A 27691-nucleotide genomic window follows, 5' to 3' on the forward strand; every position below is an offset into this window, starting at 1 on the left:
TTGCAGGAAGACCTTACTTGATGCCCCTATTCTTATTTATTTTTATCCACACTTTGTTCACCGTAATGTGTTATTTTAACTCTTTTTTTGAGGGAAATATTGGCAACTTGGAATTTTCTCACCTATCTTCCCAGAATCATCTTCCACCATATTCCCAGAATCCTATCTTATTTTTTTAATCTCCCTTTTGATTTCCTTTTTTTTAAAAAAACTCTGCCTTATTCAAATAAGTTTTGCTTCATTGGGGCACTAGAGGAGGTGTCAATTCCCCTGTGTATTTCTGAACTTTATTTTGCTGGGTGCAATGTTCTTCAGTAGCCTTATGACATGAAGTTAGGGTCATTGAAGCTGACATGTCGAACCAAGGACATCATGCTCTGAAGTGCTTATCTCGGTCTGTAGCAACTTAATATGGTCAAAGATAGACCAGAATTTTTATTCTTTCTTGAGTGAATAGACAAGTGCGTCTTGTCTATAGACTAGCAAAGAGCATATCTTTAGTGAAGGAAATAGGTCTGTTGGAATCATCAAGAGGTACAGGTGCCACTTTGAGTTTGATTTCAGGATGATAGGAATCACTGGTTAAATTCTGATCTTAAGTGGACCTCCTCTCTGAAGGCAGACTTTTCTCTCACCTTCCAATTCTTGTGTAGAGCAGAACCCTAATCAGAGTTCTTTGAGCTTTTCCGACTTTACCTGCTCAGGTGAATAAGTTTCTTTCTTCACCATCATGCATTCAGAACTTTTGTCATCTTCCTCATGCTTATCTTGTATAGTGCTAAGTCTTTCCCCTTCATATCCAGTCTCTTTAAGTTTATAATGTTTCTCTTCTCTAAATCTATCACTTTCTCTGGTGTTCTTGACTAAAACTTTAGATTTGTACTTGGTTCCTTCTCTTTCAGCATTCTAGGAGGTGGAGCAGCAAAAATTTTACCCTGATTAGCCAGGACAGCCTTCCTGAAATGTCTATAATCGTCTGTCTCCTCTGTGTCATCCCCTTATAAATCATTAAACTTTCATTTTCCAGCCTCTTTATCACTGACATAATCTACAGCTTCCTAATCCTTCCACTCTCCTTCTGCTCTCCCTTTTTTTGTTCCTTTTTTATTTGGGGCCTCTTTGGGACCTCTTTCTCCCTGGTATTACTCCTTTCAAGCAGATGTACATTTTTATACACACATATGTGTGTGTGTATATGCATATATACACACATATACACCATACCCACCCACCCACACCCACACTCATACCCACCCACACACCCATACCCACCCACACTTATGTATATATGTGTATATACACACACATCTCTCTCTCTCTCTCTCTCTCTCTCTCTCTCTCTCTCTCTCTCTCTCTCTCTCTCTCTCTCTCTCTCTCTCTCTCTCTCTATATATATATATATATATATATATATATATATATATATACATACATTCTCTTCATCTGTGTACCTCTTTTTTAAACTGTCCAATCTTTGAAGTTTCTAGATCTCCATCATCAGGATAAAATTAAGAACACATTCTAGTTTCTTCCTTTGGAACAGTGTGTGATGGGATCATCTTTGCAGACCCTCTCAAGTCAGGTGCATGCAAGAAGTTCTTCCCAATTTCCTCATCCTGTGTAGGTGTAAGTATTCAATGAACAGGTAATTATAAGGAAGTAGAAGAATTAGTTTGAAAAAGACTGAATGAATTGACAAAATTAATAAAAAAAAAAGATTTCTTTTAAATCTAGAAAGTGAATGATATAGGAATTGTAGACATAATAAGAGGTGGCTTAAAGCATTTCTGAATGTTTTCTAGAAAGAAGCCTTTTTCAATACTAAAACATATGACACTTGGTTATTAAAAACTGAGGAATAGCTGGTGATTTGAACATACTTATATTATTCAAATTCTCAGTTAATGCTAAGAGTAGAAAAGAGTTACAAGGGATAACCAACTAACAAACTAGGAATAATAGCCCATGTTTTCTGAAACTCAAAGTAAACAAAGAAAGTCAAGATTTACATAAGGAATAAATGTGAGGTGAAATTTAGTGGGAAAAGGTATGCTTCAATAAATGTGATTTCCTCAATGTGGATACTCTTATCAATTAGAATATCTTTTCACTTCCCACCTCCTTCACCTCCCTACCACCAGCAAAAGTCACAGAAGAAATTGCATATGGTACAATATGGGTAAATCTCACTTTGGTGATTTTGTTGTTCTTGTTGTTGATTTTGTTAATTTGAATATTGGAAGATGGATCCATTAGCTATTGCTGGGTCTAAAATTTGGGGTAATACCAAGAAAACTGAGAAGCTATCCATCAGTCTTCCCTTTCTCTAAGTGAAAAATTCACCCCCTATCATATGTTTCTCATTTCTATCATATCTTCTGCTTAATCACTCAGTCTGTTCTTCTCCTCAGGAGTTTCTATGTTGCTCTTTGTATGATACTCAACTCCAATTCATCATATCATTTTACTCTATGAATTATAGCAATAAAACATCATGGAAGAATATTCCTTTTAAAAACATTGGCTTTAGTTTAAGGGAAACATTAGGGTAATTAAAATATCTGAGCAGTTTCCAAAAGATAATTCAATCTTTCCCCTTCTTCTAGGCCTAGCCAAAGTCCAGATTGTCTATTTACAGTTTTCTTCCCAGATTACATATTTGTGTCTGTGGGTACTGGTATACATTAAAATCTCTAAGTTTTCCATTTGACTGTGTATTATTGTTTGAACAATCAATTCATCAGAAAAGAGACATTCTTCATTCATTTGTCTTTTCCTGTGTGTGTTACTAAGCCAAACTCTTGAGAGAATCTAATAACATCAAATTAAACAGGGATAAATATAAAGCTTTATACTTGTGAGCAACAAAATCAACATCACTAGTAAAATGTAAGGCATCATTACACAGAAATTGTTTTGAAAAATACCTGGGGCATATAAAGACATGTAAATTCAATATGAATCAGCAGAGTGACAAAACAGTGAAAAATAAATTAAATCTTTGCACTGCCTACTAATTGAGTCCTATGGATTGCACAGGAATTGCTCCTAAGAATCAAGAGGTGATCATCTTACTGCTTTCTGCCTTCGCTGGGCTTCATCATAAATACGGCATTCATTTCTGTGATCCAGGTCATTGGCAAGCTAGAGGGAAACCATGATGATTAAGGTCCTTGATTAAATGTCATGTGAGACTTAGTGAAAGGAACTACATGTACTTAACATGGAAAAGTACTTGAAGGATTGTTTTGTTGAGAAGGGACTAAAATTGTTCACTTTGGCTTTGGAGGGCAACAAGTAGAAACTGGAAAGGCATACATTGAGCTTGATGTCAGAAAATAAAACCAAAACAAACTTCCAAACAATTAGAATGCCTCAAAGTAGAATGGGATGCCTAGGGAGATGATGAGTTCCTCTCATCTTACAAGCTGTCAATCAGGAACTGGATGATTATTTGTTAGGCTATTATAATGGGGATTTACTTGATATATGGATAGGATTAGATAGTCACAGACATTCCTTCAAATTTTCAGATTTGATTCTATGATTCTTCTCTATACTTCGCATAGATTAACTAAGAAACTCAAGATGACTCAGGCAATTTACTTGCAGAATCGGAAGTTTGTGGACTAAAGCTAAAACAAGGATACCAAATGCCTATACTATTTATAAATTACTTCTGCCTGATGTTTACAGAGGATTCTTCTCTGTTAGCACCTGTTAAGCATTAGCTAAGACCTCTAAATTCTTTTCCAGTGAACAAACATAAAAGTTTCCCAAATCAGCATGTCAACAAGAAGAATAGCTAGTTTATACTCATTATCCAAGAATGTATGGATTCCACTGTCAAATGGGGCATCATTTTCACTCATTCTCACTGCATCATGCTTCATATTGGTAAGCATCCAACAGATGGATTCTGTAATTGGTTCCTATTGGGATTATAATAGACCCCTGATAATGCACCCTACAGATTAAATACAAGGGTTAAGTCAAGCATGAAACATAACTGTTTTGGGTTAAGAAAAAAATAAAATCTTTTGACTATAAATGCACATAAAATCTTTGTCTTCTGAAAAGAATGTGACCCTTGATTCTCATTTCTATTTTTGCCAAAAGCAGAGATTGCTGTATGTTTAAATAATTTGGCTAAGAAGGTAATGACTGAAAAACCTAGCAATTCCAGTGATGAAAAGGATTTGATTTTTTAAAAATACTCCAAGATTAGATATTAGCTCATAAAGCTAGCAGCTTAAAACCCCTGATAAACACATTTTCAGTTAGCCTCTGTTTGAAAACCCCTTCTGATTTTTCTTGATTTTTCAACAGTATTTTTTAACAGATTATTTCTACATAATGGTTTATAAATGTAAAATATTGCTTTACTTTCTTTGTGATAAAATTTCTCCTATTATTTTTCTCTCTGGAACAATATTTTTATATTAATGCTACTTGTATCAAATAAGTTATTTTTTTAAGAATTTACTTTATTTTTTAGAATTTAGAATTTTACTTCCCTTAAAAATCCTTCTAATATATGGGAAAAAGTCAACTTTTTGGGCATTTGTCATTTTCCCTTGTCATAACACTCCTAGCCACTGGCTCAAAATTGAAATCCCTCTCACAAACAAAAAGGACTCCATGTTGTAAGGCAAATGAAGATTTGATCCCAATATTAACTTTTTAATTGTTCTCCATCATTGTGATAAATTATTACTTATATGAATAAGTGCAGAACTCAAACCCACATTGGAATTTTTAGTGGCATTCTCATATTTTTATCAAAGATAATTTGTAATATGTGTGTAGTTTATTTTCATAAAGATTTTAAAGATAAGAATGTACATACGAAGTGGTAGTTATAATGATACTTTGATATTATGAAAGTTATAACCTTAGGCTTCTATTTATTTAAATGAATTAATAACTATGTATGGTTGTCCCTTAACACTGATGGGGGTTACAGTCATAGGACCCTTGTGAATGAGAAGAAAACATGAATAACTCCAGGCCTCACCTCATACTTCATCTTTAATCATTCTTATCATATTTTTAACATAAAACTTATGATCATATTTTTTAACATAAAATATGTAAAACAACTCATTGTACCCATAAAATTTTGCAGTTTCTACATGAGAAGCGTTGGCATCTCACACTCTGAGCCATTTTTGCAAACCACCAGTGTAGCTGCCCAAGTGTGTATGTGTGCAAATTTGGGAATAAATTTTCCTTAGACCTCTAGAGTCTAAAATAATAAAATTTCTAACAAGGAAAGAGAAAAACAAACATTTAAAAATCCAAAAACATATTATAGAGGGAAAAAAGGAGAAAAGAATGGTGTATTTTGGAGTAGAAATATTGTGCCTAAGCTATCCTATGTGGCAGGTGAAGGGGGAAATGGCTGAGGAAAACAAAGGTTTTGTGAGAAAATTCCTTGCATGAGCTGTCAGATCTGACTGGGTTTCTGGTAGCATAACCTATGCCCTTAGGGAAGGGTTGCTAACAGCAGGTAGAGGCAGTCCAGCTTCCCAGCCATGCAGGGGTAGGTTCGAATAAGACACTAAGGTATTCTCATAATTGAAAAAAAATTCTCACAAGACAGCAGTTGGACTAGATCCATAGTCAAACAGAAAGAGAACTAAACTAAATCCAGACCTGAGTCACAAGATGGCTTTGGTATGGTTGAATCAATCCCCACTGCCACTTGCTATTTTAATTCCCTCAATTTTCCTTTTTGATTCATGAAGGAGAGGGTCAATTTACGCTAACCCACTCCCAAAGTCTATTTAATCATTTCATCTTCTCTTGAGTCTCAGATATCCCATGTAGTCATCTGGTCCTTGGAAATATCTTCTCTTAGGTGGGGAACCTGCAGCCTTGAGGCCACACATTGTCTTCTAGGTCCTTGGGTATGGAATTTTTTGACTGAGTCCAAGTTTTACAGAACTAATTCTTACTAAGCGAACTTAAATTTCTTTCTAGACTTAGACTTTGTAGAATAGTCCTTGTTCTCAGAGCAGTTTTGAAAGACACCCAGTTTCTCTGGTTCCAAATCACTTGGAGAAGTTCCTAGATAATTCTCCTAAAATGTGCCAATAAGAGAGGCAATAAAATTTTATAAGACAATAAAATTTAGTGTGATCTCTTAAATTTGGTTTTCCAATAACTATTTCAAAACCACGTTAAACCTGATGTTTATGATCCTATTGAAAACAAATTCATGAGAAAACATCAATTAAGAACACATAATTCACCTGAAACTTTAGAGAATTTCAGTTTTTATATACTATTTTCCATTTTTATCTTTATATAACACTATACCTGACATAAAAACCTTTTAAAACATGATGAGGGTTTAACTGAAAAATGAATTCTTTTATTTCTTAATTATCATACAGATACTCTATAACTGAGAAAATAATTTAACTTCCTTTAGAATTATCAATACAATTTCATATCAGAAATCCTTAATTCAATTCTGAGAAATTTTTACTAAAACATAATCCAAGTGTGAATTTTTATACCAGATGCATTTGGAATTCAATATTCATATGTATATAGTTCTTAGAGAAAATAATATAATCCTATTCTTTTCTCAATATTTGCTACTCCAAGATTCAATACTCTAAAGAAAACATTCACATTATATCTTTGTCTTATTACTTTGTCTAATCATCCTTTTATGAGGATATTATTCTTATATTATAACCTCATCACAAGTACAGATTAACATTGTAATATTTTTTCATATTTGAATTGTATTATAGTAACTCATAAATGTTCTAATATCTATAACTTTCCAATTTTAGTATTGTACTTACACAACTTCTACTGCTTACCTACCTTGATTACAGAAATTTTCTATGAAAAGAAAAGGAGGCACATAGTTATAAGAATGTTAAAACTCTTGCCTCAGGGCACATATACACCTGACATATAGTATAACTCCCTAAGCTCTGTTTGATTCCAGAGATGAGTCATATCTGATAACTAATCATATATCATAGGGTATCAAAAACCAGACTCAGGGTGGGTAAATTTCCTGTTCAGAAAGAAAGTAGCACAATAGGGAAACTGATCAAGAAAATCCTATCTTACACCATGGTAAGGTTTCCTCCACTTTTCCCAGAGACAGATATTCACTTATAACAGTTCTCAGACTGAAGCACATGCCATTTTCTACTACTGGCTTCATGACAATTCAGACAGCCAGAAATCCCTATAATCAAAACTCAAAACAATAGTAGATTAGAGTCCCAAGAAAACTTTACCTCAAATAGCAAACATTCACTAATCACAAGTTAGTGCTTGAGTATTACTAACTTCTCCCATATATCTCTCAGAGTTACATTTCAATTATGCTTTACTTATAAATTAAAACTAACCACATTCCAAAGTTTCATAGTACAGAAAATACATGATGGTTGACATATTAATGTATCAAAATTACATCTTTAAGTGACCTCATGCATTTTCATAATTTTATAAGTGAAAAGCAAAAATTTTCCAATGAAAACTCAGTCTTTATTATTATAAACTTATTATTATAATCAAGTGTTTTAAAACAAAATATGCCCTTTTAAATATTCAAAATTTTTCAAATTTTCATTTTATCACATTATTTTAAAAGCTCAATTCATAATGTAACAGTATCCAGATAAAAAGAGAAGTTGTTTACCTTGCAGCATTTCTAGTGCAATAATTTCCCAAATTTAATAATACAAAAGAATTTAGAAATATAACAGGGACATACGAAATATCATGGATTTAAAACATGAAACAAAACTTAGTACCAATTAGATGACTTCAGTTTTGTCAAATGTATTTCCAAATTACCTTAAATAGACAATTATTAATCTTATCACCTTTGGCATTTCATATTGATCATATCTATAGCCTGATGTGGAGGTATCACATATGGAACAATAAAATTCATTTAAAGAAACAATAGTAATGACAATAATAGTTAAAATTTATGTTGTCTTTGCCATATGGCAGTCAATTAATTCTGTTATATAAAGCTTTGAAAATTATACTTCAGTCTTCCCAAAAGATATTCTTGGGTCCTGGTCACCTCTCTACTTCTATTATTGTGAATACCTATCCCATTTGTGAACAAGAGTGTCTGGGCCCATGGACTGGTATCTCTTCACAGGTTTCTTCCTAGTTTAAATGACTTTTTCCATTCTTTAATTGAATTTTACTCATTTTTAAGTTGCTCCCTGATTTAAATAATCTTTCCTCTTTTCATGATCAAGGAAGAGGCAGTTATAAAATGCAAACCACATATGCTTTTTCTCTGGAATTACTTTCAAACTAGTTGCCTTCATTACAGTTAAAACAACAGGTCTATCAATTTTCAGGGGAAAAGTTCATCTAAGTGCTTTTTACCCCTGAAACTTCTACATAATTTTATTCTTATTTTTCCTTAAAACAAATTCTGCAGTGTAGTATCCCAAAACTCACTAAACTATTTCAGAAGGATGAGTTCCTGCAATTGCGTGAAGTACCAGGAATCCTCTCTTGCAATTTTAAAATGATTAATATCTAAACTTCTTAATGATTAGTCTCCAAACTTCACAAACCAATTACTTTTATTTCTACTTTTTATTTTTTTAATTTTATTTTTAACACAGTTTATAACAGATAAAGCAATTCAAACTTCTGGTCAGGTGATACATCTTTTTAAAGCATTTACAATATGCACCACAAAAGAGTTTTTTTTTTTTAAACATAAGCCAACTGAGACATAGATAATATTTATGTTGCTAACTTCACAATCTCTTGATCTAATTGTCTCCTCAGTATTACTAAGAATAAAAAGACTCTAACTTCATGTTGTTGGTCTAAAGTCCTATGCCTAATAGCTTAATTTTAGGCAGCCTCAGATGTTCCTCTACCCATAATCTATAATTGAATAGATCTGGTATTAAGCTTACAAACCTTTTCACTATAAGGAATTACCACCAAGAGTAGGGACATTGCAGGGAAACAATATCTCCCCAACTTCATGTCTATTCCAGGCAGTAGTAGATTGTCCACTTGTATTCAGTCAGGCTTAAAGTCTGCCAGGTGTCATTGGGGAAATTGAGTCCAGAGAATCCCACCTCAGCCCATTCTGCCCCAGTTGGTGCTTAGGGGTTGAGATTCAAATGCTGCTTCCCAGCCTCAGGGCTTTCGGAGGGGGGTAGGACTGCTATTCAGTGTGAGGTTAAGTTTAGGTGCTCAGGTGGGGGCAGGGCCTCCACAAGGGGCTTAGTTTCCTCAGGGGGTTTATGCAGAGACCTTCAACAATGAATCTGGGCTCCTGCCTGAATTGGGAGCCCCTGTCTGCTTCTTCCTCCGCTGCTGCCTCCTGAGGGGGCCTGAGATATGGGGACACCCCACTCCCCTCTTGGCCAACCAATAAGATGCTATCATTCACCTTTGGTGTCTGTGGGTGGAGGGACCTGCGCTACTGCTGGAGATTCTGTCCCTGAAGCCTGCTAGGATCTGCTCCCCTGAGTGCCTCGCAGCCAAGGCAGGGCTGGGCTCTGCTTAGGGTCTGGTGTGCGACAGACCTTTTGTGTTGGTTTTTCAGGTCTCTCTGGAACAGAAATCCCCTCCACTTCGTTGTTCTGTGGCTTCTGCTGCTCCAGAATTTGTTGGGAGTTCTTCTTTACAGGTATTTATGGGCTGTGGGGTAGGAGCTAATCGTCTGTGTATCTTTCTATTCCACCATCTTGGCTCCTCCCTCTCCAAACTGACTACTTTTAACAATCCTATAGACCAAGCAAAAGCTTTCCCCTCTTTGACTATCTGAATATTTCTCTGTAATCTCAGCATATCTAAGGCTGAAATGACAGAGAGAAAGCATCTGGCAGGTTTTATCGTTGTTGGTTTTTCTTATAAACTAATCTGCTGAAAGACTAAAGTGAGAGTCCTGTTTATGGGACAAAGAGTTTGATATCACTTTTTCAAGTATGAAATGAAACTATGAAATTTCATTAATCTTCCCCAGAATAGCAGATTCTTTGGCTGCAGCATTTTAACAGTTTTTCTAGTTGTCTGCATTTTGCTTTTGGAAAATTTTCAAGATAGGGGAATCTACAAACAACACTAAATGTGACACAAGACAAAGGTTTTCATATATTTTAAAAAGAAATAAAAACACAGACTAAATGATAAGACAAAGATATACATGGTAGCCTTATTTTTTCAATTAGTAATAATGAAAAAAACTGAATTAGAGCCAAAACACATTATCAGTTGAATTTCTTTCAGATTTATGCCAAACACCACATAATTTAATTGTGCACTATTTCCTAAATTTTCCCACCCTTGAGGAAAACAGTGCTTAGCCTAATTATCCCCAACTCTGGTGGAATACCTAATCCTAAACTTCCTGTCTTCTGGGGGGAAGGTGTGGAAATGAATTCTTTCTTTTCTTTTCTTTATTTATTTTATTCCATACTTAAGAAAGTTATTTTCATCCAAACATAAGAAATAAAACAAGCATTTCCATAACATAGTAGTACAAAAGCCTATATCTATCTATCTATCTATCTATCTATCTATCTATCTATCTATCTATCTATCTATGTATGTATATGTATATGTATATGTATGTATGTATTTTCATATACATGTATATCTATTCAATATACATTCATACACATGCATTTAAAGTTATCATATAGTTTTCATTTTATCCTTCTTTTTCTTCTTTCTTCTTTCACTGCCTGCCTTAGAAATGGCTACTATTACACATAAATATGTGACAAATATTGGGGAGGGGTGTGAAAAACTGAGACATTAATTCACCATTGGTGGAACTGTGAACTAATCGACCCATTTTGGAGAGCAATATGAAATTTTGCCCAAAGAATTATTAAACCGCCTATACCCTTTGACCTGGCAATGCCACTAGTAGGTCTGTTTCCAAAGGTGATTGGGGAAAAATGAAAACAACCTATATGTCCTTAAATATTTATGGCAGCTCTCTTTGTGATGACAAAGAATGGGAATTGAAGGGTTGTCTGTCAATTGAAGAATAACTGAGCAGTTTGTGGTATATGATTGTGATACAAACTACTGTACTTTAAGAAATGATGAGCTTGACAATCTTAGAAAAAACGTGAATAGACTTGCATGAACAATAAAGAATGAAATGAACAGAACCAAGAGAATGTTGTCAAGTAACAACATTATTTTTTTAAGGACAATTTTTAGCTATTAGTCATTTTGAAAATTATAAATACCCAAATTAATTATGAAAGACCTAAGGGTGATGCTTTCTATATTCTAGGGAAAACCTAATTATAAACCCTCCCTCTTCTGAGGGAAATGTAAATCCTAAACTTAAACCTAAACCTTAACTTAATTTGGAAGCATCAATGGGTTGAGTTAATGGGATCAAGGGCAGCAGCCTGAACTTTGGGGAACGTTTCTATAAAAAAGTCTCTTGGTGAAAGATTAACCAGAGTACTCTAGGAAACTTTTCTGAAAGGCTGTCAGGGTCCTGAGTTAACCTGGCTGGCTTTGCCAAAAATTGTTTAGGATGAAAGATGAAATGACAGAGGAAACAAAAGTTCAAGCTTCATAGCATATTGATTTATTAAAGCGATGCTTGTCAATTGAATAACAAATGTGGAACAGTCATCTTCTTCAACTTTGGCACTGAACTTCAAATATATGAGGAGACATATTTTATACATTAAAACAGTTAATAAAATAATTCCAATAAATTAAAAGAAATTAACTAGAACAATAAAATTAGGTAATCTAATTTTTAGTTGGAGAAAGAATCAGAAGAGAGAAGAGGGAACAGGTGAAATTGTTTGAAATTAGAAAAAGCAATGTACAGCCTCCCATGTCTGTGAACAATCAAACAAACTTGGAAAAAATAACTGACCAATTAGAGGGCCACTTTTCAGAGAAGACATAGGTTGCTTAAGATGCAAACTTGTGAGAAAATTTCTTGTATAAATCATCAAATCTGATTGGGTTTCTGGTCAGCATAACCTAGGTCCTTAGTTAAGGGTCTCTAAGCAATTGGTAGAGGCAATCAAGCTTCCCAGCCATTCAGGGCTAGTTCGAACAAAACAATAAGGCATGCTCACAATTAAATCAAGTTTTCTCACAAGGCAGAAATTGGACTAGACCAATAATTGGAAAGAAAGAGAATTGAACTGGATCCAGAATTGAATCACAAGATGGAGTCAGTGTGATTCACTCAAATTCCCATTAATATTTGCTGTCCTATTCCTTTCACCTAGAGAGACAGCTTAAATTTGTCAGCACCACAACTGAACACGTTACCTTCTTCCCCAAAACATTATCTCTTCCAAACTTTCCTATTTCTGTTATAGGTATCCCACTTTTTCCTAGGCTTTCTGTCTTTCAGTTATTTCCTATCTTTCAGCATTTTATTGGGCTATTCATTCTCCCTAAGTCTTCATATCCAATCAGTTACTAAATTTTACCATTCCTACCTTCACAGCATTTCTTTAATCTAACTCCAATAATTAACTCACACAGCTAATTCAGGCTATCATCAACCCTCACCCAGATTGTTGCAACTGCAAACTAATTAGTCTCCCGTCTCAAATCTCTCACCGCTCTAATCCACCCTACATAGTGCTGCCGAAACAATTTTCCTTAAATTCAGATCCTACCATGTGAGTCCCCTACTCAATCACTTCTAGTAGCTTCCTATTTCCTTTAGGATGTTAACTTTAAAAAGTCTATACAAATTTTTCTCAACTACCTTTCTAGACTCATTGTAAATTATATCCTTATCCATAATTTGTGATACAATTTCATTAAAGTGATCTGATCACTCATTTGTCATTTCTTTTCACCAAATCTAGACCTTAGTTATTAATTCTTATAATTATTTCTATCCTTTTAAATCCCTCTTTGATCATCTATCCTCTAAAGCTTCTCTTCCTGCTTGGCTTTACCCAAATTTATAAAGTTCTTTCAGGTTTGAATGTCTGCATCTGTTAATAAAAAATAGATAGAATATTTTCCTTAAAGCTAGCATTGGTCATCATAATTAGCAATGAAAGACACCAGAACAGTATCATTTTTTTTTCTTTTTACCTAAAAATGATAATATTATTTAGCAATTGGATGATACTAATAGGGGAAAAGAAATAATCGTGAAATCAAAATCCCACTCAGATAATTAGGTTATGGAGATAGTAAAAAAGAAAGATAAACAAGATTTGTGCATGATTTTGCTGTGCTTTGTTGTTTTTAAGAAATAAAAGAAAAAGGAGAGGCTGAAGAATACACTAGGAAGGAACGAGAAAGATTCATAAAGCTATTATTTTTCATAACTTTAGCACAATAGAAAAGTTTTCAACATGGGTAATGGGGGAAGGAGGATTGGCTCTCTCATGGATCTCAATGTAATCTGAGTCTAGGAAAGGGAAACTTTAATCCACATATGCATACACATGTACACATATGCGTACACACAAACATTCACACACAGTTTGGTGGAGAAATATTTTAAAGTCAAACAGATAAATAGGTAGGGACGGAGAGAGAAAAGGCATAGTGTTAGGAAGGAGAGTATTGTTGGTGATAGAGTTAGTCACAGAAGAAAACTTCAACTTCAGAGGATAGATCATCAAAGAAGGATTTAAAAGGATAGTAAGACATGATAAGAACCAATAATTAAAGTCTACATTTAGTGGAGATGACAGAAGAGAGATCAGACCACTTTAATTATGGATTGCTCAGATTGATCTCAGTCCTTTCATTCCTTCACTTCTTATTCTCCATTGCAAAAATGGACATGAAAGGCAAAGGGAGAAAAAAACAACATTATAAAAAATGATGGAGGGAAAAGCTTAAGTAAAAATGGGAATGGGAATGGGATCAATTCATTCACAAAATTAGAAGGATTACAGAAAGGATGAGAATGTAGAAGTGAACAGTACATTATTTATAAGAAACACAATTGAAACACTGAAATAGAATTATAATGAAGTACTGAAGCATAATTTGTCATCTCTGAGGGAAATAAAAACAGAGGTGGTATCATGATCTCAGATAAGGAACAAGTAAAATTAGACATTTTAAATGAGATTATCAGAGAAACCACATTATGTTTAGAGACACCATAGATTATGAAGTAATATTGATTCTTTATACACACTTACTGAATGGTACAAATTCTAAATATGTAAAGGAAAAATGAATTAAATTATAGGGAGATGTAAATAGCAAAGCTATAATAATTGGGTCTCAGTGTGACCCTTGTTTTGTATTTACAAAACAAACCTTAATTTAAAAAGGTTTTTTCTTCCTTTAAAAAATGAAATAAAACTTAAGAAAATTTAGAGTTGATAGTTCTCTAGTAATTACTGAATAAGAATCAAAGGGCATAAATATGTTCTTGGCTTTTTATAGTACATTACCAAAGTAAAACAATGAGAAGTAACATCACAAAACAATTATAGGAAATTAATATCTTTAAACACAAAAAAAGCCTTCAAGAGGTAGGAAAATAAGTTTCTTTAAGCATAACTGCATAACTATAGCATCTGTAAATTATCTGGGAGTCCATCTACACAGACGCATACATGATTTAATCAAACTACAGGTTGATTTGTATAATTAAGGAGAGGGATAAGATCATATCAATAAGAACAAAGCCTAAAAATCTTAAGGAAAATAATAAAAGAAAGTAAAGAGAAAGGAGATGTGGCAGTACCAGTACTAGACCTGGTACTGGCACATTTCCTTCTTTTCTACTTCTTCTTTCTTTTTTTTTTAAAATTATTATTTATTTATTTAACTTATAACATTCATGTTCACAAAATTTTGGGTTCCAAATTTTCTCCCCTTTTGTCCCCTCCCTCACCCCCAAAACACCAAGCATTCTAATTGCCCCTATCACTAATCTGCTCTCTCTTCTATCATCCCTCTCTGCCCTTGTCTCCATCTTCTTTTTTGTCCTGTAGGGCCAAATAACTTTCTATACCCCTTTACCTGTATTTCTTATTTCCTAGTGACAAGAACAGTACTCGACAGTTGTTCCTAAAACTTTGAGTTCCAACTTCTTTTCCTCCCTCCCTCCCCACTCCTTCCCTTTGGAAGGCAAGCAATTCAATATAGGCCAAATCTGTGTAGTTTTGCAAATGACTTCCATAATAGTTGTGTTGTATAGGACTAACTATATTTCCCTCCATCCTATCCAGCCCCCAATTATTTCTATTCTCTCCTTTGATCCTGTCTCTCCCCATGAGTATTGACCTCACATTGCTCCTTCCTCCCCATGCCCTCCCTTCCATCATCCCCACCACCCTGCTTATCCCCTTCTCCCCCAGTTTCCTGTATTGTAAGATAGGTTTTCATACCAAAATGAGTGTGCATTTTATTCCTTCCTTTAGTGGAATGTGATGAGAGTAAACTTCATGTTTTTCTCTCACCTCCCCTCTTTTTCCCTCCACTAAAAAGTATTTTGCTTGCCTCTTTTATGAGAGACAATTTGCCCCATTCCATTTCTCCCTTCCTACTCCCAACATATTTCTCTCTCACCGCTTAATTTCATTTTTTTAAGATATGATCCCATCATATTCAATTCACTCTGTGCTCTCTGTCTCTCTGTGTGTGTATAATCCCACCAACTACCCAGATACTGAAAAGTTTCAAGAGTTACAAATATTGTCTTTCCATGTAGGAATATAAACAGTTCAACTTTATTAAGTCCCTTATGACTTCTCTTTGCTGTTTACCTTTTCATGCTTCTCTTCATTCTTGTGTTTGAAAGTCAAATTGTCTTTTCAGCTCTGGTCTTTTCATCAAGAATGCTTGAAAGTCCTCTATTTCATTGAAAGACCAAATTTTCCCCTGAAGTATTATACTCAGTTTTGCTGGGGAGGTGATTCTTGGTTTTAGTCCTAGTTCCTTTGACTTCTGGAATATCATATTCCACGCCCCTCGATCCCTTAATGTAAAAGCTGCTAGATCTTGTGTTACCCTGATTATATTTCCACAATACTTGAATTGTTTCTTTCTAGCTGCTTGCAATATTTTCTCCTTGACCTGGGAACTCTGGAATTTGGCCACAATGTTCCTAGGAGTTTCTCTTTTTGATCTCTTTCAGGTGGTGATCTGTGGATTCCTTGAATACTTATTTTGCCCTCTGGTTCTGGAATCTCAGGGCAGTTTTCCTTGATAATTTCATGAAAGATGATGTCTAGGCTCTTTTTTTGATCCTGGCTTTCAGGCAGTCCCATAATTTTTAAATGGTCTCTCCTGGATGTATTTTCCAGGTCAGTTGTTTTTCCAATGAGATATTTCACATGATCTTCCATTTTTTCATTCTTTTGGTTTTGTTTTGCGATTTCTTGGTTTCTCATAAAGTCATTAACCTCCATCTGTTCCATTCTAATTTTGAAAGAACTATTTTCTTCAGTGAGCTTTTGAACTTCCTTTTCCATTTGGCTAATTCTGCTTTTGAAAGCATTCTTCTCCTCATCGGCTTTTTGAACCTCTTTTGCCAATTGAGTTAGCCTATTTTTCAAGGTGCTATTTTCTTCAGCATTTTTTTGGGTCTCCTTTAGCAGGGTGTTTACTTGTTTTTCATGCTTTGCTTGCATGTCTCTCATTTCTCTTCCCAATTTTTCCTCCACCTCTCTAACTTGATTTTCAAAATCCTTTTTGAGCTCTTCCACGACTTGGGCCCATTGAGTGGGCTGGGATACAGAAGCCTTGACTTTTGTGTGTTTCCCTGATCGTAAGCATTGTTCTTCCTCATCAGAAAGGAAAGGAGGAAATGCCTGTTCACCAAGAAAGTAACCTTCTATAATCTTATTTTTTTTCCCTTTTCTGGGCATTTTCCCAGCCAGTGACTTGACTTCTGAGCATCCTCTTCACACCCACTTTTCCTCCAGATCTGCCCAGCCAGGGCTTGGGGTCTGATATTCAAATGCTGCTTCCCAGCCTCAGGGCTTTTGGCGGGGGAAGGGCTGCTATTCAGTGTGAGATCAAGTTCAGGTGCTCAGGTGGGGGCAGGGCCGCCTCACGGGCTCAGTTCCCTCAGGTGGTTTATGCAGAGACCTTCAACAATGGATCTTGGCTCCTGCCTGCTTGGGGAGCCCTGGGCTGCTCCTGCCTCCACTGCTGCCTCCCGAGGGGGCCTGAGTTATGGGGGCACCCCACTTCCCTCTCGACCCGCCAAAGAGACCCTTTCACCAATCTTCAGGTCCCATGGGTGGAGAGCCCTGCGCAGATGCTGGAGATTCTGTCCCTGAAGCCTGCTCGGAGCTGCTCCTCTTTGTGCCACGCGGCCAAGGCAGGGCTGGGCTTGGCTCCGGGTCCACAGCTCGAACGACCTTTTGTGAGAGGTTTTCAGGGCTCTCTGGAACACAAATCTCATCTGCTCCATTGTTCTGTGGCTTCTGCTGCTCCAGAGTTTGTTGGGAGTTCTTTTTTAGAGACAGTTTATGGACTGTGGGTTTGGAGCTAGCGTATGTGTGTCTTTCTACTCTGCCATCTTGGCTCTGCCTCCCCACTTCTTCTAATATTAATTAGCATACTATTAATTTATTAATGATATTTTTTCATTTTTAATTTTTAAGATAGTATTTATAACACATATTTTTATATTGCATCAAAGTTCTTAAAAATTACCTAAACCATAGCATATTCTTTTTTAAAAAATCATTTTATTCTGACCCTAAGAAAAAAAAACCAATCATTTCCATAACAGAGTATGATAGAAAAAAACCAAATGAGTGTGCATGAAACTTCAAATCTACTATGAACACTTTACTCTTCCTTTTAAATATATAATAAAATTATCATGTATTTTTTCCTTTTTTTCTGTTTCCCCAACCCTGCCATAGAGATGGCTGATATATATATATATATATATATATATATATATATATACATATATATGTATATATATACATATATACACACATGCAAATATTTACATATATGTATGTATGTATGTGTGTACATATATATTTTTATTTCCCATTCTATACGTAATTCCATTTATCATTTCTTTCTCTGGATGCAGATACCATCTTGCTACATAAGTCCTTTATAATTAATTTAGATATTTAGTCCAAGGGAAAAAGTCAGCCCTTTCAACTTTAGAGAAAATACAGAGAAATCAAAATCAACAGAGCTTCCAACTATCTGACATAAATAGTGCATACATCATAGATCAACAGACAGTTCCAACTGTCTGACCATATGCACATAGTTACCAGAGACAGAAGCACCAACATCTGGGTTTTCAAAGCAGAGAGACTACTTAGTCACAGACCAGACTCTCATCTGGCCAAACAAACACTTCCAGTAAGTAAAACCCAAAGTAAAACCTCACCACAGAGTATTTGTACATTTTTTAGAGCCAAAGGGCATCATAACCATTGGGAACTAGTGACTCATTAACAAAACATGTGTGCCTTCCTACAAACCTTCCCTAATCAAACTTCCTTTAATGGGCAGGCACGTTAATGTGTGAGGAAGATCTTCACATTAAGAAGCAAAATTATTCTAATAATAAGCAAAAATACATTATCAATATATGTAGAGAAAATAAATGTATTTCCCATATTAGTTTATTTAGTTTACATTGTAGGCTAAGAACTTGGTGTGTTCAGGGAGGATTACCACCTCTAATGTGAAGCCTTGCTGAGTCCTTTTCAGATTGACTCATCCACCTTTGATGTCCACCTTTACCCAATTCTCACTGGTGACTCCAAAAAGCAGTAACATATACAGCAACTATACCCCTGTAAAACATTTTGGCAGATGGGCTGCATCAGGCTGAGGGTGACAGACTGGCCTCAAACCTGTCAGTGAGTTAGGAGGATGTCTACCTCAAACATGTGAAGACTTTTCCTGGTGGAATGGGTGGATGAGAACAATTTGTTACAATAGCCACAAAGGTGGCCAAAGTAGGCATTGTGGAACACTTAGAGCTTTCTAAGACATCAAAGATGCCAAGATCATCCACCTCATCCTGAGCCACTGTAGTTCATACAATCTTTTATCCTGCCACTGGACTTCAATGACTCAGGGAGAGAGGCTGATGACTTTGTGAAACCCTGCCTCACTTAAATTCAATTCAGAGGCAAGTCAAGTCATCAGTAATGATGTGATTGGTCCTCTTTGAAAACAAAGGACAAACAACATGTTGAGAACTTTTATTCATCACTATTTGAGAATCCTTTAGACATGTGAAAAACCTAAACTTTAAGTAAATCTTTGGTAGGAGTGTCAGGGAATGGGTGTAATAAACCAAACAGCTCAATGAAGTAAACTAACCAGGCTCTCCCCAGAACTGAATTCAATACTCCTGTGCCCAGAATAGAGAGTTTTTCTGTGGGTAGAGAAAGTTCATAGCACTCATCCTTCTGGGCTTAGCAGGGGTTGAAATTGTTAGAATGCTATTCAAAACCTTTTCATGTTTGCCTCCCACTAACGTTATCAACCTTATTTCATATTTCTCTCTTTCATTCAATATATGTTCCAGTAAACTAATACTGCTGGCTAACATATTCCATGAATTCACATGCAGAATTCCATCCCTGCCAGTTCATATAAATCATCCCTGGAATACACTCCCTCCTAATTCCTAGTTTTCAGAACATATTTTTACCGTAAAGCTTCATCTCATGAGATACCTTCTTATTATTTTCCTGATATATAAGTTTTTCCTGTTGTCTCCAGTACTTTTCCTATTCATATGTTTCCCAATCAGTTGGGCTAAATGCCCACTGTGCCCTTCTCATGTCCTACATTTGTCTTTATATAAGCATTTGGAGGACATGACCTCCTACATTTTTGCCATTGTATGTTCACTACTTACATGTAGTAGATTTTATTAACTCTCGTTGAATTGAATTGTGTAATTTAGCTTGTTCCATTCTCTTACTAGATTGTGTTTCATGAGGACAGGAACTAAGTCTGATCTAAAACTTGTCTTTCTCCAATTGCCTAGTATGGTGTTCTTCACACAACACAAGCTTAATTCTCATTACTATTGATGAATATGGCCATGTTTTCATTTTGTGTCATGGGATTATTGAATTTTAAATTGTGAGGGATCTTAGTGATGATCGAGTCTTGTTTTATAGATGAAACAGGCCTAAAAAAGTAGGATAATTGTAGACACTAAATGAAAATATTAAATTCATGTAAGTAAATTAATTTTGTTCTTCCTACATTTTCATGCATTTATTTATTTGATGAAATCAGTCCTACATGAAGACAAGCCATTTGAGGAAAGGGAAGAAAGGGGAAGGTGGAAAGGTCTGAAATTAAAAAGCTATAGCAAATGAGAAAAATCTTCAAGTTACTGTAATGGTAACTTAAATGGGAAGACCATCTCCATTCATCATTAGACCCATGTAACCTCTCCAGGTCACTTGGAAGCCTGAGTCACATGAGTCTGGGGAGGGAGAATTTTGCTGCACAGATGGAACAAAAACAGGTGGAGCTAAAGCAGAGCTGAGAGGAAGTTAGTCATGAGAGCAGTCACAGATAGGAAGGATGCAGGCAAGCAGGCAGCTGGCTAGCTTGAGTGAAAGAGCTTGTTTGTGATTTGGTCTAAGGGAACCTGCATGTGACTTTATCAATGGATCTTATTTGTGGGAAGCCTACCAGGGGGAAGGCTTGGGGATGGTGTTGTTCTCTACACTATTGTTGTGTATAGATTTTTGTTGCTATAATAGATTTGGCTTTCTTGTGTCTGGATAAATTGAATGTTTTGGTTCTGTGTTGCATGCGGGAGTCTGCTATATTTTGAGATTCAGAATTGTACTGGGATATTCATGGTTCTCTTGCGGATGTGAATATCACATTGGCACTACAGTTACATAAATGTATGACAACTTGAAAAGTGTTTTTAGAATATAAAATAGTAAACCAAGAGCAGTTAGCAATGACACGACTGCAAAATTCTAATTAATGCTGTCCTAATTAATGAGCCTTTGCTACAACAAAAGCTGAACCAACATTCGGGCACCTAAGTGGCACAATAGAGTGTTGGACCTGGACTCAGGAAGATCTGTGTTCAAATATGACCTTACATACTTATTAGCTGTGCTACCTGAGCAAGTCACTTATCCTCTGTCTGCCTCAGTGTTCCTATCTGTTAAATGAAAATAATTATAACTCTTACCTTTCAGAGTTGTTGTGAGGCTCAAATAAGAAATATACGAAGTGCTTAGCACAGTGCCTTTTGCATAGTAAGCATTATGTAAGTGTTAATTATTAATATTATTATGGAGATACAATAAAAACATGCATATGGTTTTGAAAACTTAACCTACAAATATTTGAAAATGGTCCACGCATTTGGTAGTTTTTATAATTTTCCCAAATTAAAAAAAATATTCAATTATATTTAGCAAATATCTTAAACATATGCTTCTCCCAATTTATAATCCTTTATATCCTTTCAAAGTGGAGTGGGAAGGGAATTGACTCTGCAATCAGAGAGCCCAGGGTCAAATCCCACCTCTGATGCTTACTACCTCTGTTACTGTAGGCAATTCATTGAATAAACCTGGTCCTCAGTTTCTTCATCTGTGGAATGAGGTATTTGGGCTAAATAGCCTCTGAGTTCCATTATATATCCTAATCTTTGATCCTATGACTTTTATGCCTTCCTTAGCTCACATTATACACTAACTAGTCTATTTGCTGTTCCTTGAATTTATTACTCCACTTCTTGTCTCCAAGCCTTTGTACAGAATGTTCTCCTCTACCTTTATTCTCCCACAGTAGACATTTCTCTCAAGGCTCAGTTAATGTACCTTCTACTAGAGGAAGACTTTTCTGATCCCTTAGTTTTAAAATACTTTCATATATGATGGTTATCTCTAGTACAATATAAGTACCCTGAAGGCAGAAATGTTCTTCATTTTTTTTTATTCCTAACCTCTAGGTTATCATCATCACCATCAATCATCGTTTATTGAGTTCTTTCATGTTTGCAAAGGACTTTATAAAGTTATTTCATTTGATTTTTATAATAATCTTTTAAGGTAGATGACATTATTATTTTTGTTTTAAAGATATAAAAGAAGACTAAAAGAGCCTAAGTGACTGGCTCAGGATCACATGGTTAAGTGTCTGAGACAGGATTTGAATTGAGATTTTCCAGTCTCTAAATCCAACACTATCCACTGTATCATCTAAGTGGCCAACATTAAAGAATGCTGATTAAATTGAATTGGCAAAACAAAAATGAAAACAAAAGCTTTGTCTTTGATTATACTTGACATGCTATCAATTTCTCAAAATGCTGTTGTTAGAAGTCACACTCAGTCATTAAAACAACCAATCTGGGTTATAGGGAAGAGATAATGAAATTTACATTTCCTTTTTTCCCTAGAGAGCTCTATTGCATACAATACTAGTGTTAGTTTTGGTTTTACATTACAGTTTTTCTTTGTTGGGGGTGGAGGGATCATTGGGTAGGTGGGTGCCAGAAATAATAGCTATGAATTCATTTTTTAATGCTACTATTCCGTTCAATTCTTTGGTGTACATATTCACTGTTTAACTCAAATTGTTCACTTTGGAGAAACTTCCTTGGATATATGGGGCTGATACAGTAGCAGAGTTATATACTCTGGAAAATATTACAAGTATAATCTATATATACAAAACAATCCATAACCTGTGTTTAAATCACACCTATGACACATACCCGGCCATGTGACCCTAAGTCACTCAGTCACCAGGCAAAGCAAATCTGAACTTTAGAGTAGTTTGCATTTTTGAGTCATTTTCCTTACCAGGAATTCCCTTTGTGAATGAAACCACAGGTCTAAGATAGAAGAAAAGAAGGAAGGAAGGAAGAAAAAGAAGGAAAGGAAGAGAGAAGGGAAGGCAGGCAGGAAAAGAAGAAAGGAAGGGAAAGAAAGAAAGATGTAAAAATCATTTGTTTCTCACATTTTAATATCCTCTCTATCTGTATAACCTCAAATGCTGTTTTTGTCACTTGGTATATACATATTTATCGTTTTTAATAAAGCAGAGGTGGGGGCTAAAGAAGGATTAGGTGCCAATTAATTACTACCTTTTATCGTGATAGAAAACTAAATAGAAAATTGTAAACTGATTCAATTACAGTCAGTCCAAAGTCTGCAATGGAAATCAGGGGATAATGGAATTTTTTTTCTTTTAGGTCTTATTCCTCATTGATTGCAACACATCTGCAATAAAGAGTGACTAAAGATCATTTAGCACAATGATTTCCAATCTTTTTTTTTGACTCGCCATGGAATTTTCATGTACACATATAGTCAGACTTAAATGGACATTTAAATAGATATAATCATTTGCATGTATAACTATTTAAATATCATTATCTCTAGACAAATAGATACAAGTGCTCCAATACTTCAAAGGTCTATGATTTCATGCGTGTCTCTAGAACATGATTTTTCCTGATGATATTGATATATGTATGTATCTGAATTTAATATATATATATTTGTATCCTTAACAATGCAAATACATATCAGCAAGAATTGTCTAAATTTTAGTCCAAGTTTTATAGAACAAATCTTTTTAATAGAATTTGTTCTGTGAAGTTTAGATTCATTCAAAGGGCATCACTTGAGAGCCTAGAGGACCACATGTGGCCTTGAGGTGGCAGGTCCCGCACACCTGGAAAATGTTGCTGACAGGTGACATAAATAGATATCTCTGGGACCTGGCCTATCCTTATATAAGAAGGCTCAAATTTTTTTTCTTTCAGTAAAGGGAGAGAAAGACTATGGCTGGGTTCTTGGTTCCTTCTTTACCTACAAGAGGATATTGGACTAAAATTTTAAAATTTGTCACTCTTAAATACTGTTTTTCTAAGGAGATGAGTCTGAATTAGAACAAAAATTGTTTCATCAGTTAGCTTACATTCAGCAGATTAACTTTTTCCTACCAAAAACTCGTTGCATAAAAGACCATCTTATATAACAAACATTCATTTATCCAAGCCAAGCAGCAAACAGAAATCAAAGAAGTTATCCAAATTAGAATACACTGGAAAATATACCAGACTGTATTGTATGTAGTCCACTGAGTTGTTCAGTGGATAGATAGTGACAGGTCTAGAGTGAGGAAGACTTATCTGTATGAGTCCAAATCTGGCCTCAGACACTTACTAGCTCTATGACCCTGTGAGTAAGTAAGTCACTTAACCCTGTTTGCCTCAGTTTCCTCATCTATAAAATGAGCCAGAGAAGAAAATAGCAAACTACTCCCGTATCTTTGCCAAGAAAATACCAAGTGGGATCACAAAGAGTTAGACATGACTGACCAACACCAGCAAGTTCCACATAAACTTAAATTTATAGTTCTAAAGCAGAGATTCTTAACCTGGGCTCTCCCCCTCAAAGTAGCTAGATGGTGCAGTTAGTGTGCTACTTGGAATCAGGAAGACCTAAGTGCCAATCCTGCTTCAGAGATCAACTGTTTGACACAGAGAAAGTCAATGAATTTGAATCCTCCCTCAGGCCCTTACTACCTCTGTGTATTTGGGTAAGTCATGGAACCTCATTCAGCCTGTTTTGTTGTTCAGTTATTTTTGTCGCGTCCAACTCTCTGTGATCCCATGTGGGGTGTTCTTGGCAAAGATACTGGAATGGTTTGCCATTTCCTTCTCCAGTTCATTTTACAGATGAAGAATTGAGTCAAACTGGGTTAAATGACTTGCCCAAGATCACACAGCAAGAATCTGAGGCAAGTTTGAACTCAGGTCCTCCTGACTCCAGAGCCCAAGCTCTTTCCACTGAATCACTTACCTGCCCTTAGTCTGTTTCCTCATCTGTAAATCAAGGATAATTTTATCTACCTACCACGCCATTGTGAGGATCAAGTGAATTAAGAAATGTAAATAACTCTGCAAATCTTAAAGCATTATTCAAAATATAGATATTTATATTATTATTATTATTTCTGATGATCCATGATCTTAAATAGGAATGAATGCATCTTTATTTTCACTAATTTCTCATTAACGGGAATTTAGCATTTTCTTCAGTTATGAATATAAACAGCAATCCACTGAAATACTTCTAGTACTTGTGGCTTTGTAACCAATAGAAATTGCAGATACGTTTATATTACAATTTCATTAATTGTCCTGGTGGATAATTCTGGCATCTGTAAAGTATTAAATCAGTTCTGAAAGCAATTCTGACAACGGCTTTTAGTCAAGTTCATTGGTGTTTTGTGTGTGTGTGTGTGTGTGTGTGTGTGTGTGTGTGTTTGTGTGTGGGGGTGTATACACACATATATATTTATGTGCATATATAATATATGTATGTATATATGTACATATATATATAAAATCTCCAGTATGACTAAAATATCTATACTTTTTTGTCTTTATTGATCAGATTATTATGAAAATACCTGTACTAATAAAGTTATTGGAAAACCATAATCAGGATGGTATTCAGAAACTTTCTGATACTGAACAATACTCTAGGGTAATAAAAGCAGTCTTCTTAACAAAATGAGCAATAGGGCCTCCATTTTGTAACTGGTAAATTTCCTTCTTTATAAGGATCAATTTTTTTGATTATTCATTTTTAAATTAAAGTTGTTCATGGAATTTAAAAGGAAATATAATTTCCAACTTTTAAAGTAAGTTTTAAATAGAGATACAGAAATTTAGAAAGGATTGCATTTTAATCTTTTAAAGTGAGGTCTGTTCCTTATAATACTTTTTACCAAGTTCCTGAGGGCCTACATCATTCTTTTCCTTACTAGCTATTTTTTCTTACCTCATTGCTCAGTAAGTGATGATTTTAATTTTGAAAACAACTTTCATAACACAGCGCCCATAGATAACACTGTGAAACATATAGTTGGCCAGCATAACATTGAGGATAAATAATATGCTTCATATATCTGGAGCAATGCACATAAATAAACTTTTTGAGCTAGAATGACACTCATTAACTTGAATGTGAGATTAACCATAGCCATAGTCACAGCATAATAGCACTTGCCGCTCCTCTGGAACCTTTCTTCCCAGACTCACAAAACAATTTAAGAACATTAATTCTCTAGTTCTCACAACTTTCTTACAAGCAGGCAATTTTTTTTTCTTGCTTTATTGATGAAGAAACTAAGGTAGAGAAATTATTTCAAAGTCACACTCAAAGTTACAGATCTAACTAGAAACGAAGAGTCGTGTGCAAGGTTTCCTACTTTACACTGCATTTTATTCAAAGTAGTGTTGGGAATTTTTTCTATATTTCTCTCCAAGAGATAATATAATTTATTCTAGTTACTTGCATCATCCACACTAGTCACCCCAATAATAAAATAACAAGTTATTCTCATAATAAAACATTACCATGTAGTTTGAAGCAGAGGAAATTCGAATAGTCATCATAAAAATGTCCACTGTGAGACATCTTCACAATTGCGAAAGCTGACTCTGGAAGGAAACAAGATGGTGTTTATAGTACTGGATTGAAGGTCTTAGAGTAAATGCATGTATGAAGTATTAGATCAATTCTGAAAACTACTCTGACAATAGTGTTTTGTCAGATTCATTGACATTGCTGTATGTAGTTTGTGTGACTGAAACAACTAAACTTTTATGCCTTTCCTGACCACATTACTATAATAGCTGGACTAACCAGGTTATTGAACAATCACAAAACGGTATCAGAACTCTTCTGATGTCCATCAATTCTCATATGGTATGGACTTCAGGGAAGGAAATAAACTCTTATTAAGAACTTATTTTATGTGAGGCACTATGATAAGGGCTGGGGATACAAAGAAGGGAAAAATCAAGGCCATTCCCCATTCTAGTTAAATTCCTAAAGGTGCCCTCAATTTTATCAACATTCTTTAAATGTGGTACCCATAACTGAAGAAAATACTCCCCAAAGTCTCCCTTAGATAGAACACAGTGGAAGTGGCACCTATTCCAAGAAACTATTCTTCTCTTTTTTTCTTATACCCAAATCCCCAAGATCTTAACTTTTTTTTGACATTATCTAGTATTTCCACTATATCAAGTAATAGAGGAGAAATTACACATCTTTACTTTAACTCTTCACTTTTTGAGAAAGCTTCAAATATTCCTAAATCAAAAATAATATTAGCATTTCCTTTTATATGTAGTTTTGTTCATATCAAATAAATGCCCTGTGATATAACTTTGTTTTAGGGTTTCTAGCATAAATGATTACTGTGGTTGTTTGCTTAAGGTTTTTTTTTTTATTTTCCTTTTATCTATTGATTTAATCATAAGATTATTTTTTGTTATTAATAATACTAATTGTGCTGGTTATTTAATGCTGAGCCATCCTTGCATCCCTTATACGAATCTAATAAATAATATTTTTAAAAATATTTAAAAATATATATCGTGAGTAGTCTGCTAAAATTTATTTGAATTTTTTATTTCAGTTGTTCTGTTTCCTTCCTTTTTCACTCTAGTGATGGAGTATCAGGGTGATATCTGTCTCATAAAAGAATTCTGCTAGATTGTCTTCTTTTTCTGATTGTTAGCATATTTTATTACACATAGTGACTAATTGCTATGTAAATATTTAATAGAATTCACTTAAAAATCCATTGGCTGTAAGATCTTTTCTTTGATAGCTCATTTATTATTCGCTCATTTAGTTTAATGATAGATTTCATTCATGCCTCCTTCTCTTTTATGCCTTTCCCCTTC

At 34.9% G+C, this 27691-nt stretch overlaps 1 pseudogene; it reads right to left on the minus strand.

The window, feature by feature from the left end:
- Positions 1–218: 218 nt before the first annotated feature.
- LOC140532198 (bcl-2-associated transcription factor 1-like) lies at positions 219–21943 on the minus strand (annotated as a pseudogene).
- Between the last annotated feature and the right edge of the window lie 5748 nt (positions 21944–27691).

This window comes from Notamacropus eugenii, chromosome 3 (assembly GCF_028372415.1).
Source record: "Notamacropus eugenii isolate mMacEug1 chromosome 3, mMacEug1.pri_v2, whole genome shotgun sequence".
Taxonomy (NCBI): Eukaryota; Metazoa; Chordata; class Mammalia; order Diprotodontia; family Macropodidae; genus Notamacropus; species Notamacropus eugenii.